Genomic DNA, 13,356 nt, shown 5'->3' on the forward strand with positions numbered 1-13,356 from the left:
TATGAACTTAGAGGTTTTAGGAGCAAATTTGCATTTTTCCTAATGATGTGGCCCTTAAGAGTTATCTGTCATGCTGATAAATTTTATGTACACCTCAAAAAAGGAGTACTTAACTGATGGACGGAATAGATTTTTATATACAACATGGTGGGACCCACAGAACTTAGGTGTTTTCTACACTGCTTGAAAACATTGTGTACACATTCGTCCTGCCTTAACTAGGGCGAGCGCACTGATGGAGTGGTTGGTGGCACATTCACAACACAGTGGGTCCCACGCGGTTTAAATTCGTGTGAAATTCAGATTCCCGTACAGATGTGCGGGCCCACTTTGATGTGTGTGTGTCACCTTAATTATGGGATGCGGATTTCCTGCCAAAGCCTTTGGCAGGAAGTTACAGCGGCGCTGGGATGCTTGGTGGCACAGCATGATGTTTCTGAAAAATTCACTCCGTTCATCCATGTTATTTATTTATTTATTTATTTTAATAATTTTAGATTATGATACAAAAAAAGGTAGATCCAAAACTACAGGGGTTCACATGAGAAGGAAAGTCGGATAAAGAGTTTTCCACCATTGAAAACTTCCTAGCCAATATCTTGATATCTAATTTATAAGTTCATTTCCACTGGGATGAAGTGAATATACAAAACTATTAGTCGTATACTAAACTTTCATGGCCATATAAATATTTAAACGGTGGTCACTGAAACTCCACTGTTTCTTCTCGTGCGGTCCACATGAGTCTTGGATCCACCTAATTTTTGTTCTAACGTCTTAAAATGATTTGTAAAAACGGATGGACAGGGTGGATTTTTTTAGAAACATCATGCTGAGCCCCACTTAGCATCCCAGAGCAGGAACTTCATGTGAAAGGCTTTCCCGGGAAATGGCTTCCTTAATTGTGCATGGCCCACTATGTTGGTCCAGTAGCCTGAAAGTCAGATTTAACCAAAAACTTAGGTGGGCCTCACTACAACTAACAATGTAAAATCATGTCTCACGCCTCTAAATTCACATGGTATAGCCGACCTGGTTTTGGATGGAGCTCATATTTTTGGGTGCCACTTCATCCTAATGAAATCCACCTAATGAACGGTTGGGATGTCATACACACATCACAATGCCATCACAAAAAATTTAGAAGTTTCTATTGGCAGGCATCTTCCTTCTTAATGTTCCCGTGTGGCCCACCTGAGTTTTGGATCAAGCTTATTTTTAGGCTCGAGGCCACTCACATCATTAGTATGAAAACTTCCCCCAAAAGCCCCTGTGAAGCGAATGTTCCAGTGCGGTAGCTGCATGATGATGTTACCGTGTGGTCAAAGCTGTTTAGGGTCGACTGTTATCCATGCGTGGCTTCCAAATACGGAGTAAGATGCACTCTTGAGTATCAGCTTCATCCAAATCCAGGTGGTACAGACGATAGGAATGTATCTAAAATCATACCAAAAACCTAGGGACCCTCGGGCACCTGATGGATCCGGCCTGATTTTAACATATCAATCTAAATTTAAATTTTCAAACCCATTTTGATCAATTTATTTTATGGTTCTTCTATTTTGAACCTGGTTAAAGTCTAGCCAGTTAGGTCCTGTATCTTGGACGAAATTAAAATTAAACCACGTCAAGTTGGATCCAGATTGAGTCCTAATTTTAATAATATTGTATATAATATATGAATTATGGCATGTAAAAAAACGTGACGAGAAGAGTGTAGAGATGGAGGGAAATGTGATGACTATGGAGAGAGATAAAAGGGTAAGGAATGGTTTCAATGGTAGGCAAAACGTCGTCATTCATTCCCATGATCACATTGTTCAATCAAGTGTTCGATCTGCCTCCAATAACATTGTCACATAAGTTGATACAACATATGCATGGAGTGGATGACATAATCAATACCTCACATAGTCTTTTTGTTGCACAAGCTCTCCAAAATACACTTAAGGTGGACTACACTTTAAGAGGATATACATGTGTTTGGATACACTTAATAAGCAATTAAAAGGACAAAAATACCTTATAGGTAAAACCAAAGCTTACCTTTCTTTGTTTTTCTATTAAAGAAGTAAAATTGGCCAAATGTTACTCACAGGTAAAATCTAAACTATTTGTGACCTTTCGTAGGTTAAATTTGAACGTTATGTTAGACAACAACTGATTTTTCAATTTTCAAAATACCCCTAATTCTATTTAAAACGTCTACCTCGTGCTCTTTAAATATTCAAAGTTCTCCACCCTTGAAAAATTAATTAGGGTTAAAATTAGCTACACACTACTTGCATTATTTAGAATATAGATTAAGATAAAGTATATATGTAACACCCGGTTTCGTAGCCCGAGTACAGTGTTCTTGCAATGGAAATCCAAGTGTCACACTTAAGCAAGCAATCCTCATAGATTTGCTTCCCACGCTATATATAGTTCGATTCTCATCTGACCACAATCAAAGTATTTCAGTTAGGGATACAATCATATGTGGATGCATTTCTAATGCCTACACATGGTTAGATTAATATCCATTCGTAGACAGATCATCATTCATTCATAATCAGAGTAGCATTCGATCAGCGGGTATCAAAATAAAAGAAGAGATAACTACACTAGAGAATATGGGGACCAATATATATATATATATATATATATATATATATATATATATACACACACACAAATCCAAAAGGGGTCCTATCCATGACTATATACAAATCATAAGTAATCAAATGTATGGGATACCATGTCTGCAAAAGAAAAGAACTGGCTGAGCTAGTAGAGCTCAGCCATACAAGCAAAAAGGGCTCCTCATTTCCTAGCTCTTGACCAGCCTCTCACGAGCCTCCTTACAATCCACAGCGGCCCGCTTATTCCTCAATCACCTGGTTGGTGCAATGCATATATCAAACGATGTGAGTGGCCAACTCAGTGAGAAATCCTACCAAGATTATAAACATGACATATTAATTAAGTATAATTTTAAATAACAAGCCACGATTCACCATACATTGTATAAATGCAAATCTTATTTATATGAATGAAAGAACAAAATGCACTCAAACCTGAGGATGCACATCTAGATGGAAAACACTGGCTAGCTATCAGTGAAAATATAACAAATACATGCTCATAATAACTAGCTACATCCAAAATGGGCATTTGTATAATGGTCTAGTCACCAACAAAAATATAAGTACATGGTCACAATGACTAGTCACCCAATAATGCCTGCATAAAAAAGGGACAATCACACAATGACTAATCACCAGTGAAAATACAACAAGTACATGTTCATAAAGATTAGCCACTTAGCAAATCCCACAAAAATAAAATAATAATAATAATAATAATAATAATAATAATAATAATAATAAATGGACATTTGTATAATGTAATGACATCAACGAAAATATAAAAAATACATGCTCACAATGTCTAAACACCCAATAATGCCCATGTGTCATATATGTATGATTAGCCAAACTATTATTAATTGGAATCACGAATAATCTAATTATGAATATATAAACACCCCACTTGTTGGTGGATACAAAGCACAAAAAAGGTGGTAGCTTCACTGTTATTACACAAAGACAATGGTAGCTCCACTTTTTTCTTTTTTTTTTTTGTGAAAAAAAATGATGGTAAATCCACTATTTTTTTAATTTTTATTTTTTGTAAAAATGGTACCACTTCAACTGTTTATGGGTCCGTGACTTAGTTTGTACGAGCCTTGCTTTTGGATGAAGCTACCATTCAGATGTTGCGTTGGACCAATCTACGACTTACTTTTTAGTTTGATCTACATGAGCCTCTCTTTGAGATGAACCTGCAGCTTAGGTGATGAGTTGGACGATGACGCGCGTTCTAGTTCAGGTTGCACTAGCCTTACTTTTGTGACGAAGCTATGGCTCATGAGAGTCGAACTTGCTCAACGCCTATATAAATAATCTCTCTGAAAATGGAAAACGTCTATAAAATGAGGTTCTTGCCTTCACAGAGGAGAGAGAGGCTAGAGTGTAGAGGGTGAGAGAATCAATGACTTACTTTTTTGTTCGATCTACATGAGCCTCTCTTTGAGATGAACTTGCAGCTTGGGTGATGAGTTGGACCATGATGTACGTTCTAGTTCGGGTTGCACGAACCTCACTTTTGTGACAAAGCTATGGCTCGTGAGAACCGAACTTTTTCAACTCCTATCCAAATAATCTCTCTGAAAATGTTTATAAAATGACGTTCTTGCCCTCGTAGAGGAGAGAGGTTAGAATGTTGATGGTGAGAGAATAGAGAGAATAAGATTGAGATTTTCATCAAAAGTTATGAAAGGAGAGTCTTATACAATGCTCTCTTTATTGTCTCTGATCTTCTACTTATGGTCGCTCTTTGATCTTCTATTCTATTTTAACTTCAAAGCCAATGATGTATTCTCAATCTATCTTTTTCCAGTTTGTATATTCTAACCCCCTACTTTGAACACCTGAGGTAGTAAGTTCTACTCTAACATCACATAAAGTATGCTCTACAATTATCTCTTTTAAAGATCTTCTATATCAGAAACCGTGATCTAAAAGAATAACCAAACTCTGTGTTCTTTTTCTTTTCCTTAGTTCTATCAAAAAATCTTTTTCCTATCGTTACCATTTCATTTTTAGTTTATATTTTGTAGTTTAGACATATAAAGGTCGATATTTTACTGGAAGTTTTTTAAATCCCTTGTAGAAGTGTTTTAACATAGCAAAGCAGAGATTGTGTTTCATACAGGCAGTAAATGGGTACCTAACCTCTTTATTTTTCGTAACCAAGGCCCTTACCTGGAATCCATAGTACAGACCTATCCAAGAGTCGCTCGAGTAGAGAATTCTTCTATTTTTGTGATCTCTAGGCGATTCCATGAATTCTAACCAATCATGGATTTTGGATCGTTCTTTTTGGCTAGTGGTGATTCCTACAGTGATGATAAGTCAATTTGTCAATCTTATGAAAGGTAATGTAGAATCAAGTCAAGTTTACAAATTAGTCACACCCACATGGGGTTCAGCATTCAAGGATACAAGCATGTTGCATGAGGTGTCATGAATAGTGAAAGTATAATTATTATCTTCTCTTCTCAACTCCTTCGCAAGGTTCAGGTATAGAGGTTTTAGCTATGGGTTTCATTGGATATGGATAGACTTCGAATTTAGGCCTTCATACGTTATTTCTTGTATCAACCAAGCATCTAAAATCATTAAAATTCTCTTTTCAACCCCTTAATGAGGTTCAGGTATGGAGTTCTTATCTATAGGTTTCACTAGATCTGGATAGACTTTAGATTTAGGCCTTCACATGCTATTGCTCATATCAACTGAACATACAATATTCTAGGTTTACGAAAGATGTATACTTTATGACTTGTCGGGTATCCAGATCATGTTACATAAAAAATATACATAAATTCTAGTTCTAGATCTATTACCACACATATATCTATATCCATCATTTGACTTAATCCACCATTAAACGGTTTGATCCAAACACCTAGTGGGGCAACCCCGAAGAAAATTTTCCATCAACGTTGTTCACAACCCCAAGTGTAGGGTCGCGATGTAGTAATAATCTCGGTGAGACCGAGGTCGAATACTCAGGGACTAGTCTTGTATGTATTCTAAAAGTAATTAAAATTAGAACTAGAGAAAGAACTAAATTAGAAAATCTGAAATAAAGGAGTAATTGTGAATAAAGCTTAATCTATTAATTGAGAGTGGGAACTAGGGTGCCAAGGATCCACTTGTAGCAATCAAGATATTTCCTTACTTGATTCAAGAAGCACAATTGGAATTGGAGTCCTACCCTATCCAATTGGAAGATGAGATAATCAAATCTCTGAACTTTTCATAGATCTAGTCATGCATAAGAGAGGATTATGATGATTGGAAGGGATTTCATCACCCAACCATGCCCAAGAGATGATGGTGGACAACAAGATGTACCAATCTCACAATCTCAAAACAGGAAAAGAAAATATTCAAAGCTATCGCAGATCTATTATAATTTGAGTCACAACAAACCATTAAAAAATGAAAATATTTCTTAATAAATAACTTGAAGTCAATGAAGTTCAACAAGAACAAGAATCAAAGAAAGAAAAACATCCCAACATGCTACAAGCTTCACCCCTTAGCCCTAGCAAAGGAATTTAGCTAACCATAGACATGATTGGAATCAAAACCCTAAAAGAAAGCATTAAAAATAACTAGGAAAGAAGAAAAACACTTGGAAGGCTCCTCCAGCCTTTGGCTCAACTCCTTGAAACCTTATATCTCTTAAAAAGTGCATAGGAAACCCATATTTATAGCCTTGTTCGTGCAAAATCGCAAAACCACCTCAATTTCCGCAGTCCGCATAAGTTCTGCGTAACGCCTTCAATGTCATCGAACGTAAGTTGATTTCCGGAAGTCGCGCCTTTACACATTGCGTAAGTCATTGTGCCATCAAACCTTCCTTTGATGTCATTATGCAGACCTTTGATTGCATCAAAGGGTGCTTGATCCATCGAGAATGTGTCCAAAACAGTCCAACGAGTTTCTCCAAAATTCTTTAAAAAAGATCAATGTCATCGAACAGCTCTTCGAGTCATCAAACAAGTCTTCGATCCATCGAGAAATGCATCGAATTTGTCCAGTGACTAAACTTGATTTTCATGTAATTCTTTGTTGTCATCGAACTGTGGTCGTTGTCATTGAACGATGGCTTTGATGTCATCGACAGGTGGTCGATGACATAGATTTTGTAGATTTTGCACTTTGCACTGCGAACTTCCTTTCTTCTCCACTTGGTTTCCTTGGATCTTGGGGTCTTGAAATCTTCAATCTTGGTCTCCAAAGATCCATTCGTTGCCTTAGTAATTATTGAGCCTTAAATCCATGCTTTTAGCATTCTTTTAAATCCAAGCTCTTAAACTCACCATGCAACACAAACATGTATAAAGTATACCATTAAGCCTTATCATGTTCATAAAACCAAGATATAAATGGGGAAAATATGTAATATTTAGCACTCAACACACTCCCGTACCGGCATTTTGCTAGTCCTGAGCAAAACATGTGAATAATCTTTCATCTTCAAGGTTCAAAACCTTCTTCAGAAAATAATCTTTTATATAATAAAGCATGAATGGGTAGAATTAAGACAAGAAGGTGAGATTTTGAAAACCTAGAGCTGCATCACATAAGCAACCACTCAAATGGGTTCTTTATCGATTAAATCAGAGCGTAAGCATATATCAAGTTTTTCAATGTGCTCAGTGAATATCAACCTACTTCCCATAAATGTACTATCATTTTATAATGTTAGCTATGTTCGTCATATCAAGTTTGGTTGAAAACTCAAGTGTTGATTCCGAACATATCCCCTTTTCCTTCTTTTTCCAGTTTTTGATTTTATATCGACAGCCACTCTTATTCATTCTTTTTAAGACTTTTACATTCTTTTCAGAGACCTTTTTCATTCACTTCAAAGACGTTGTCATACTTCATTCTTTTCATTTTAACCTTTTTTGTCGATCTCCTATTTTTTAACTAGTTTTTTCATCTTTAAGGTGGATAATATTCTCCAAACTCAATTCCTAACATCTTTCAATGATTTACATACTAACAATTTGAAATTCTAGCATAACTCATAGAAAGCAAATTGAAAGTGTCTTCATGATTTGAATCAATATGATATCCAAACTTCCTCTTAATTTATTGAGTGCAAGAACTTAGGAGATAAATTACTTAGTTGATCAAACTCCAACAATTCAAAATTCAATCTCTGTCCCATCATAATACTCTAAGCATCCTTAAGCACACAAACTATCGCTTTTTAAACAGGTTTTTAGTTTGAAAAATTCAAAAATTTAAAAATTCCATACATTTTTGCTTAAAATTAAGAAAATAGTGATTAGTTTACCTAATCCACACCCCCAACCTAAAATATACATTATCCTCAATGTAAAAATAAGCATGTAATGCACATGAGGCAATGAATAGAAAGGGAGTAATGATAGAAAGATAGTACCTAGAGGAAGGAAACTTGAAGCTTTTCCACGAATCTCAGAATGAAATGGGTTAGTACAAAGACTACGCAAACGGAAAGCAAACTATCATATTCCTAAATTTTATGAAAGCAATAAATCTAACTACTCCATCAACTAGGAGGGCAATCCTGGTATACACGATCAATCAGAGGTATGGAAATGTCCTTTGAGTCAAATTTCTCAACAAGTAGCTTTAATCGATGTCCTTTCACTTTGGAAACATTATCATTCGTTGGATTCTTTATCTCGACAGCCTCATGAGGATAGATATTAGTAACTGTGAAAGGGCCAGTCTAACAAGATCGGAGTTTACCCAGAAAAAGATGTAACCGAGAATTGTACGAAAGGACTTTTTGACCAGTCAAGAATGATTTCTGAACGATGTTCTTATCATGGAATACCTTCATCCTGTCCTTGTAAATTCTTGAGTTCTCGTATATGTCACTCCGAATTTCCTCGAGTTCATTCAATTATAGTTTGCACAGTAAGCCATTGTTTTCTAGGTTAAAGTTCAGATTTTTGATAGCCCAGTAGGTTCTATGTTCCAATTCCATAAGAAAGTGGCAAGCTTTCCCATAGACGAGTCTAAAGGGAGACATTCCAATGGGGGTCTTAAAGGTTGTATGGTAAGCCCATAAATCATCGGTCAATGGAATTCGAGCTCCAAAAATCAACTCGACTCGACTCGAACTCAGTTTTGAACCAAGTTGAATTGAGCTTTTTCGAGTCGAGTTAAGCGAGTTAACTGTTGAGACTCAAATATTGTACATTTTCCCCCATTTACATCTTGGTTTTATGAACATGATAATGCTTAATGGTATATTTTTATACATGTTTGTGTTGTAAGATGAGTTTAAGAGTTTGGACTGAAAAGAATGCTAAAAGCATGGATTTGAGGCTCAAGAATTACCAAAGCAAAGAATCGATCTTTGGAGACCAAGATTGAAGATTTCAAGACCTCAAGATCCAAAAAAACCAAGTGGAGAAGGAAGTCGGAAGAACAAAGTGCTGAAATTCAGTTCAAAATCTGTGTCATCGACCACCTGTCGATGACATCGAAGCCACGGTTCAATGACATCGACCACAGCTCGATGACATTGAATTTTCACAGGAAAATCAAGTTGGTTGTCGGACATATTGGATCCAATTCTTGATGACTCAAAGTCATGTTCGATGATTCGAAGAAGATGCTCGATGACATCGAAGACTATTCGATGGCATTGAATTTATTGAAGAAATTAAAGCAACTCGCTAGACCGTTTTGGACACTTTATCGATGGATCGAAGACCCTTCGATGGGATCGAAGGATTTCTCGATGACATCGAAGGAAGGTTCGATGACATAAGGACTTACGAGTGTAGAAAAGTTACACAGTGCATAAAGGTGCGACTTCCAGAATTTGAACACCCTTCGATGACATCGAACGAGTTACACAGAGATTTGCAGACTACGTAAATTTGAGGCGGTTTTGCGGTTTTGTGCGGTGAAGGCTATAAATATGGGTTTCTATGTGATTTTCATGATATTTAGGGTTTGGAGAGTAGAGCAAAGGGGTGGAGCCGTCATCCAAGAGTTTCTTCCTTTCTTCTTAGTTTTTAATGCTTTCTTATAGGGTTTTGAATCCAATCATGTCTATGGTTGGCTAAATCCCTTAGTTAGGGCTAAGGGGTGAAGCTTGTAGCATGATTGAGATGTTTTTCTTGTTTGGTTCTTGTTCTTGTTGAACCTCTTTGATTCTAATTTGATATTTAAGAAATACTTTTAGTTTTTAATGGTTTGTTGTGTCTCAAATTACAATGGATCTTCAATAACTTTGAGTATCTTCCTATTCTAAATTAAGATTGTGAAGATAGTAAATCTTGTTGTTTACCATCATCCCTTGGGCATGATTGGGTGATGAAATCTCTTCTAATCTTCATAATTCTTCTATGTTCGACTGTGGAACTGGTATATCCTATTGTTTGCCATTGTCTCTAGGGCATGGTTTGATGATGGAATCACTTCCAATCCTCACAACTCTCATCCATTGAGAATTAAGTCAATGGAAGTTCAGATCTGATCTTATTAATATACCTTCCAATTGGATAGGATAGGACTCCAATTCCAACTGAGTTCCTCAAATCAAATAAGGAAACATCCTAATAGTTGCAAGTGGATCCCTGGAAACCCTAGTTCTCACCTTTGAATTCTTAAGTTTCTAATTATATACCTCACAAGTACTTCCTTTTATTTCTAATTTAGATTCACATCTTCTTCTAGTTACTTTCAGAATACACACAAAATTAGTCCTTGTGGATTCGACTTCGATCTTACCGAGATTATTACTACATCACAACCCTACACTTGGGGTTGTGAATAAGTTTTTCACACTGTTGCCGGGGACTAATGATTGTGTTTTTCTGAGATTAACTAGTTTTAGAATTAGGTTTAGATTGTGGTTTATTTACTTTCTATTTTTATATTAGGATTTTTCTGAATTATTTTTAGAAACTAACTTACTTTCTATTTCTAGATTAGAAACTTTCCTAATTTATTTTTAAAAACTAACTTGTTTTTCTATTTTGCAGGATCTTAATATAGAAACTTCTAATTTGGTAACTTCTTTCTAATTCTCTCTCTTTCTATTTCTAGATTTCGATTTCTCTCTTTCTTTTTAGGGTTAGGTTAGATTTTGAGAGTGTTTCATGCCCAAGTGGGTCCGTGACAACACTCAATGTCTGTTGAGTGAAGGAGGATTGGTTGAGGGGTATCTATCCATCACAGGATTAGACACCACCAGAGATCCTCAGAGTTAACTGAAGTTATGGTTGCCAATCAACCTCTAAATCCACCTCAACTTAGAGTTGAGGAAATCCAGGATGAAAACAAAGTGCATCAAGCACCTCGCCTTTCACTTTACGAGACTGTTTACAACCAGTAGGGGTGAGCACACCTTCCTGTATGGTTTTTTCAGAAAAAATAGGACATATGGATATCAAGCCAGGGATGATCCAACTCCTTCCAAAATTCCATGGACTTGAATATGAAAATCCATATTTACACATGAAAGAGTTTGATGAAATCATAGCCACTTTATATTTTCCGAACGTGTCTGAGGACACGGTCAGGCTGAAACTCTTTCGCTTCTCCTTGAAAGAGAGCTAAGATATGGTTGCATTCATTACGTTCACAATCTATTGCCAGATAGAACGACATGACAAGAGTTCATTAAGAAAAATTTTTCATATAATAAAACGAACACCCTTAGAAAATCAATCTTGAACTTCACCTAAAAGGAAGATGAAACATTCTTCCAATGTTGGGAGTGGTTCAAGGATCTTTTCAATTCATGCCCACAACATGGTTTTGAAACTTGGTGAATAACGAGTTTTTTTTTTAATGATGGGCGCCAAATGGTCGAGACAATGTGCAATGGAGAATTCATGAACAAAGTGGTCGATGACGTGTGGGATTATTTTGACAAGTTTGCTGAAAAAACACAATCATGGGACATCTCTCCAAAATCTAGCATCACTTCAAAACCTACTCAATCAAAGGAGAGGGGCAGAATATATCTTCTGAAAAAATGATGATATAAATGTTAAAGTGGCTAATCTCATAAGAAAACTCGAGACCATGGAATTAAAGAAGGATAAGGCTACGGAAACTGTTTGCGGTATTTGTGCTTGCAACATTCACACAATTGAAAATTGTCCAACAATACCTGCTTTTCAAGAGGTACTGAATGAGCAATCTAATGCTGTGAATAATTACCAAAGACCTTTCAGTAGATCCACTTCAAATACGTACAATCCTAGTGGAAGAAATCATCCAAACTTCAGTTGGAGGAACGAACAAATTGCTTCTCCTCAAGGATTCCCTAATCAAATTCTAAATCAAGGGAAACCTCAAGAGGATCCTGTTCTAAAGCATCTTCAAAATTAAGAGCGTTTCAATCAAGGTATGCTACAAGCCTTTTAAGACCTTATAAAGGCCATACAAGTGCTTGAGACAAAAAATGCGATTAGGGAAAAAGGAAGCCTTCCAGCTCAACCTCTTCCCAATCCAAAACAACAATATGAAGTCAGCAACCCGAGCTCTTCAAATTAAATGGAGCAAGCTAAGTCTATCACCACTCTTAGGAGTGGGAAAACAATTGACAAATCTATTCTGGTAAGGGATGAAAAGTCTAAGGACCTGAAAATAGATGAAACTGATAGACCTAACAACACTCCACATGAGTTAAAACTAGAAACTCAAGGGAGGCCAATTGCTCCATTTTTTCGATGGTTAATTACACCGAAACCTCTCTCTAATTCTCAGAAAAGTGAGTGCCATCCTAAAGCAAGATGTGCCATTAAAGTACAAAGATCCTGGTAGCCCAACCATCGCTTGTGTAATTAGGAATTACCGGATTGAGCATGCACTTCTTGACTTAGGAGCGAGCATAAATCTAATTCCATACTCGGTCTACGAACAACTAAGTCTAGTTAAATTAAAACCCACTTGGACTACATTATAATTGGCCAATTGCTCAGTTCGTGTACCGAGAGGGATAATTGAGGATGTGTTGGTCTAGGTTAACAAATTCTACTATCCAGTAGATTTTATCGTCTCAGATACTCAACCAATCGTGGACATGTGCACTCAAATTTCCATCATTCTTGGTCGCCCATTCCTTGTTACATCAAATGCGATCATTAATTGCAGGAATGGAGTTATGAATTTATCTTTTGGGAATATGACATTGGACCTCAATATTTTTTTCAACATGAATAAACAGGTAGAGGATGATGACGATGCTCACGATATTAATATGATTGATTCTTTTGTGGAAGATAGAACACTTTTGACCTTATCCTCTGACTCTCTAGAGATGTGCCTAGCCCACTCCCATGATTTAGATGATGATATGATTAGGGAGATGGGAACCATGCTTGATACTATGCTGGTACTTGAAGTTAACCGGTGGAGGCCACAATTTGAAGAACTACCCCAAACTGATGTAGTGCCTTTACCATCTAACCTTAAGGCACTGAAGCTTGACCTAAAACCTTTGCCCTCTGATTTGAAATATGTCTATTTAGGTCAAAATGAGACATACTTGGTGGTGATTTCCTCCTACCTTGAGCAAGAACAGGAGAGTTTTCTAATCTCTACTCTCATAGAGCACAAAGGAGCTCTTGGATGGTCAATTGCAGACCTCAAGGGAATTGATCCTTTGATTTGGACTCACCGCATTTATCTAGAGGATAATGCGAAGACCTCCTGGTATCCAAATATGAAATAAGCACTTGAGGTCGAGGTACTTAGACTATTGGAT

The 13,356-nt window shown here is 36.6% G+C and overlaps 1 non-coding gene across 1 annotated transcript; it reads right to left on the minus strand.

Moving 5' to 3' along the window:
• Positions 1-11,293: 11,293 nt before the first annotated feature.
• On the minus strand, positions 11,294-11,400 carry LOC131217769 (small nucleolar RNA R71). Its single transcript, XR_009157359.1, has one exon. It is a non-coding gene; the product is annotated as a small nucleolar RNA R71 (small nucleolar RNA).
• Between the last annotated feature and the right edge of the window lie 1,956 nt (positions 11,401-13,356).

The sequence above is a fragment of the Magnolia sinica genome, chromosome 10 (assembly GCF_029962835.1).
Source record: "Magnolia sinica isolate HGM2019 chromosome 10, MsV1, whole genome shotgun sequence".
NCBI lineage: Eukaryota > Viridiplantae > Streptophyta > Magnoliopsida > Magnoliales > Magnoliaceae > Magnolia > Magnolia sinica.